General features: G+C 33.2%; 1 pseudogene; it reads left to right on the top strand.

The window, feature by feature from the left end:
- Positions 1-5,381: 5,381 nt before the first annotated feature.
- Positions 5,382-6,321, top strand: LOC114028418 (annotated as a pseudogene).
- Positions 6,322-6,572: the final 251 nt, after the last annotated feature.

Below are 6,572 nucleotides of genomic sequence, written 5' to 3' on the forward strand. Positions count from 1 at the left end.
TGTAAGTCATACTTGACTTATGACTGATTATCAATTTATAGGCAGGTTCACTTGTTGGAGACTACCAGTTTGCCTAGCTGGTATATAATCTATAACATATGATTTACTCAATCTTTTGCTGTCATATGTGCCACAACAACATATTGCAATGAAAACTCACAAATAAAATCAACTTGTTGCCAGAGACACAATATATAGACAATCTAATTCAATTAAAATTATTAATTGCCCATTATAAATATGATCTCATGCTGGGCACTAAGGATACAAATATGAAAAAAGAACCCTACAATCACTACCTTAAAGAATCTGATAATATATGTTGGATAAAGCAATATGGCATGCATATTGCAAGTAGAAAATGATAAGCATAAAACACTATTAATGGTAGTATTAGGAATTTTAGAAGAGAAACTCTTCTTTCAACTTTTAGTGATAGAGGATGATGATCAGGAAAGTCTTGTTGAAAGAGGCTGTACCTGAGGTGGCTTGAAGAAAGAGAAAGATTCTAGCAAATAGGAGATGTGGAGGAAGTACACTCTAGGGACAAAATATGGAAGAAATATTTAGGGGAAAAACCTCTCAAAATAGTGCTTGTTTGGGGATTTCTATTTAGATTCAGTTGTTCTTGGTCTTGAATTTTGAGAAATGATTTGCCAGGTGATACTATCAACTTAAGGAGCATTAGGGATAAAGAAGTCTCAGAGGACTAAAGAAGATCACTCCTTTCATGAACCTTATGCCCTTCTCTGCACAGAACACAATGTGGAAAGTTCCCTGATTTACCACAGGGACTACACTGCTTACCTGAAGTGAATATAATTCACTACTACACCAAGAACAATGGTCATTCAAAGATCAATGGTCTCTACTAGAAAGATTAGATGCCCATCATTCTCCACAAACTTGTTACCAAAGGAGAAATCACTGGCTGAGAGATTGTGTATGGTAAGTCATTTCTGTTATTTTTTTTACCTCTATACTTATTTCACTTCTCTCTTCCTCTCTTACCAGGGACATAGGACAGACCTTTAGAATGTTGAGCATATGAAACAATACAAAAATACAATTTTAGAGGAGAGAAGAAAAATTTGGTTCATTTTCCTTTTCTTTGCTTTTCCCACTTTGTTATTTCCAAAGTTTCTGTTTTCTTTGATGTGAGGGGACAGGGAGAGTTTTGCCTGTATTCACAGAATTGTAAAATTAATCATGCCAGGTATCACAAAGAGAATTATTTTTCTTCAGTGGAACTTACCTAGTCTTTCTAGTATAAAGGAGGTAGATTGATCTTATGATTTTGCTTTTTAGAGTTTTAACCAATCCCATTTTAAATGAAGCAATGAAAGAAAAGAAGAGGATATTATTGATCTTTTTGAGAGCTCATTTATTTTGAGTACCCCCACAGGACATAGTGTATTTGAAAATATTACATAAGTTCATAGAACCATATATTTTTAGAGCTAGAAGACTTTTTATTTATTTATTTATCTATTCCCTTTTTATCTACATCCCTGAATTATGAATGAAGGAATTTAAACCAAGAGATGCTAAGTGTAACATAATTCTTTAGTAAGAGAGTCAGGAATAGAACTGTGACCAGCTTTATCCCCATCCAAAGGACATTCCAGTCCACCATACTACCTCCAAGTTTTTAATAAATCCTTGCTAATGGTAGCCATCTCTGGCTTGGTGGGGGAGAGAAGAAAAGAAACAAAAAGGAAAGAAATTTACTTGATAAATTTATTATATATTTAAAAGGAATAGCAAGTTGTACATAACAGATTTGCAGTTTCATATAATAATTATCTTTATTTTTGATTATACTATGTTATGGAAATGCTTGTTTTATTCCATGAAGAAAAATGAAATAAATAAAATAAAAAATAAAATTAAAAAATGCTTTTTAGTTTGACTTAATCCTTTGTGTCTGGAAAGTGCTGTATAAATTAAAGGAAAAAAAAATTCCCTTCCATTTATTTCTTGTTTTCTTTCTGATATCTCAATTTCTCCTATCTTGGAATCATTACAAAACAAAAAAATCCCAGAATTTTACTCAGCCTTATGCATGAATATCCATAAGACCAGCCTAGATGAAGGAAAAATCTTAATGAGGGAATATTTTAAGAGATACAGTAGTAGTATGGATTTCAATATTTTTTCAATATTTCCAACTATTTTAAATATTCAACAGTAGCATGGATTTGAGGATTTTTCCTAGCTTGAATATTGGAAATTGAGTTAGAAAGTACTGTCAAGAAATTTTTAGCAACATTTAATCAATAAATATTTATAAAGTGCCTACAGCGCCAGGCTGCTGTGCTGAACAGCAAAACATTCCAGGGACTTGTTTAAAGAATAAATAACAGTGGTTAAATATTCCAAATTACAAATATTAGGAGGTCCCAAACAACTTGAAAACAGTAAGTTTTCTTGGTTAAGTGAGTTATTGCTTCTCTAAAATCCATTTCTCCATTAATTTGCTAAAATATTCTTTTTTCATAGCTGGGGCATTAGGTGATTTTTGACCATGCTTGTTGGAAGTATTGCCAATTGTGTATGATGATGAAACAATGAACTTGGGTGGAAAGAGCACTAGGTTAAATCACAAGAAAACCAAATCTGAGTCCTGTGACCATCACTTTCAATGTGATGTTGAGCAAATCCCATCAATTCTCTGGGTCTTAGTTTCCATGCCTGCAAAAGAAAGATTTGGAGAATTTAGATTAATATTCTTTATAAAACCTCCAATTTCTTCCATCTCTAAAATGCCATGATTCTCAATCTTCCCATTCTAAAAACTCCTTATACCTTACATGATGAGCATTTGTATGCAAAAAAAAATTTCTTCCTCTCAGGGGATTTATGTCCATAGGTGCATGACATCATAACATTTCTTTTTCACTTAAAAAATTTCCTTCAACTTTATATCAAGTGGAGAATATGTTTCTGGTGAGTTTTGAGGTCTCAAAGTATAAACATTTCCCTTTTAGTCCATGCAAAATTCCTACCCCTCACCTCCAAATAAACTCATTTAATGCAAAGGCTAATTTTGCATAATAATCAAACTTATCCTTTTTTTTCTTTAAATCTCAGACTGAACTACTTTAATCATGCAAAAACTTTCAATCATCCCTTTGTGTTTTATCCTTGTGATCTAAGGAGATTATTGATAGTTTAATGAACAGTGATGGGATGATTTTCCAGTTCTTCTCATAACAGCTGAGAGAGTTTCAATCAATCAATCACTCAATAGACATTTATTAATCATTTACTATGTACCGTACATTGTGCTAAGTGTTGAGTTTCCTTTCAATGAATTTGTTGAACTGATGTCAATCACCTGGGTCTTAAGAAAGAAAACCTATTGGTGGCAAGGGTGGAAAAGAAGGTGATGGTAATAATGATGCAGTGAAGGTAAAGGTGAGTAAAGACATAGGGTTCTGATAGCTAAGGAAGACATGGTTGTGCTTAATTTATCTTCCTGTGTGGATGCTTAGGTAGTTTTTTTTTTTCTTTTTGGTCCAGACCATCTGTGATTTAATTAGTACAAGAACTGCCCTCCTCAGGAACAGTGTAGATTGGTGCCTGCCTGCAATTTAGTCTTAGAGCATTTCCTGAAGCACTTATAGGTTAAATGAAAACATGTAGTCATTAAGGTACTGAAGACTGTCCACTCTTGAAGGAAAACTTTAGTCTGTTTCACTGGACAGTTGATGCACAGCTTCTCCTCTCACAGATCAAAATATCACCATCAGGTCATATGGACCTGAAGCAAACTTAATATTATTTATTCTAATTATATCATTTTAGAGCTAAGGAAACTGAGGACCAAGGTAGTAAGTAATAGGAGTTTTGAGCTCCTCTGTTTCTGAACCTTTCTATTTATATCAAACTGCTATTGAATTACATAAATTAAATCTTAGAATTCCATTTAGTGATGTATTTTGGTTATTGATTAGTCACATATTGAACACATTTCAGGATCATGTCAGGATCTTTATTCTGGTCAATCATTTAATGATTTTTTATTAAGTGTCTACTGTGAGCCAGACAAGTGAATACAACCATTACCATGCTGAAGCCTCAGATTGCATTTTAGAGTTCTCTGATTAAGATGTTGGATTAAGTCACTTATTTTGGATTTGCTTAGGAATCTTTGTGTAGCCCTTCTTGGGCATCACATCTGATGGTTGACTTCTCTTATTGGTCCTCACTTGGAATCACAAAATCATTGAATGTTAAATATGGGTGGGATATTTGAGACATGAGCAGTCTCAGAGGTTTCTCAGCTGTTTATTTATTCTTTTTAAGTCTTCTTGGCTTTTTTTTTTAGTATGCCTTGACTTTTAGCAAACCTTCACATACCCCCTATTCAATATGAAAGGAAATAAATTCTAGAATCTGCCATGCATAAGCACAAGACAAAATAAATATATTAATCATAAAATCAATATTTATGGATTTAAACTTAACATTAAATTTAATAAAAATAAAATAAATAATATTTTATTTACATACTTTTAGTATAATAAAGTTGTTAAACATTTGTCAGAATACAGTTAAATAAATTAGCATGAACCATGATTTTATTTGTTAACCAATAGTTTTATTGTCAGTATAGTTTTTGAGATAAATATCTGCATGTGATGTTCAGCCTCCAGTTTCTTTTTTGCTTTGGATTTGAGAACAGGATTGATAATCTTGCTTCACAGAGAATAATTTTTAAAATGTACTGAAGGCCTCATGGAACGTTTGGAAAATTAAGAATTCTTTTCCAAGTTTATGCCAAATATTTAACTTCATTCATTGAAATGCAATTTGGAGTCTCTCTTTATCATTGGGGATCAATCAGATCATCTTTCACCTGGTGGAATTTGCCTTTTTATATTTTTTTCTAACTCATTATTAAAAGGGCTTCTCATTCAGACCTCATTCACTTAGTTTTGATCAGCTTTTTTTCAACTGTCTCATTTTTTTCAGATGTCTTCCCTTTTCCAGCCTACCTCCACCTCTTTACCATTCCCTCTTCCTCCATTATTTTTTTCAGTTAACACTATTACTTTTGGAATATTTTAATAGGGTAATATAGTTATTTTTTCAAATATTCCACATACATCTTTCACCAGATGTTCCTTTTCATTTGGGGTATGTGCATCTCACATAGATTGGGAACCCCCAATCTCTCAAATCATATTCCCACATACATATCATTGGAAGACTGGTTAAATGAACATAAGATGTTCATTTCATATTAAGATGTGGTTTCATATTTATGTGGGAGAATATTTATTTGCCCATTAAAGGTAGAGAATTAAGCTCTTTTATATTCTAATAAATAATTTTCTCATTTTCTCTAGGAGGTTTATAAAAAAGATAAATGAATGGCTGAAGTACATCATTCTACAGTGTCTGAGTTTGTGCTGTTGGGAATTTGTGATTCATGGGAACTTCAGATTTTCTTTTTTCTTTTGATTTTGGTGCTCTACCTGGTCATTGTTTTAGGTAATATCTTTATTGTGATTTTAGTTATTACTGACTCTCATCTCCATTCTCCCATGTACTTCCTGTTGGCCAACCATTCTTTTGTTGATTTGTTGCTTTCCTCAGTCACTACTCCAAAGATGATTACAGATTTGCTAAAGGAAAACAAAACCATCTCCTTTGGGGGCTGCATGTGTCATATCGTCTTTGGGTATTTTGTTGGAAGAGGTGAGACAGTACTGTTTGTGGCCATGCCCTATGATTGCTATGCAGCTATAAGCAAGCCACCCCACCACACATCCATCATGAGCCAAAGAAGATGCATTTGGCTTGTAATGATCTCATCGTCTATTGGATTCGTACCCTCTATGAATCAATTGGTTATGATTGTGGAGCTGCCTTTCTGTGGTCCTAGAGTAGTGAACAGTTTTTTTCTGTGACATCCCACTGGTGATTGAGCTTCCCTGCATTAATTCCTCTTTCCTGGGAATCTTGATGAATTCTGACAGTGGTGTTCTTGCTATGACATGCTTCATTCTCTTACTGATTTCCTATACTTACATCCTACTCACATTTTGCCATTACTCCAAAGGTGGGGCATCCAAGGCACTATCCACTTGCACTGCTTATATCATGGTTGTGTTGTTATTCCTTGGACCCTGCATCTTGATCTATGTATGGCCACTTAACACAACATCTGTGGACAAATTTCTTGCTATGTTTTACTCAGTCATCACACCTCTCCTGAATCCAGCCATCTATACCTTGAGAAACAAAGAGATGAAAGTTTCCCTGAGAAGATTTAAAAGTCAGTATGTGAATTCTAGGTGGGATTTGTAAGTGCTTTGTACTTAGAAGTTCCATGTTTTGTGTATCTCAGTAGACCAGTTAATGGCTGCAAGTAATGTTGCATACAATTCCAGGTATTTGATTTGCAAATAAAAGTTGTCATATAAAATAAGATAATATACAAAATTAGTGTGTTGATAATCAAATTAATGATTTATTGTGTTATTCATTGTTAGCCTATTATTCATTATTATATTATAATTTATAATTAATAATTGAATACATTAAATACATATCTTACT

This window comes from Vombatus ursinus, unplaced genomic scaffold (assembly GCF_900497805.2).
Source record: "Vombatus ursinus unplaced genomic scaffold, bare-nosed wombat genome assembly UNPS02014880.1, whole genome shotgun sequence".
NCBI lineage: Eukaryota > Metazoa > Chordata > Mammalia > Diprotodontia > Vombatidae > Vombatus > Vombatus ursinus.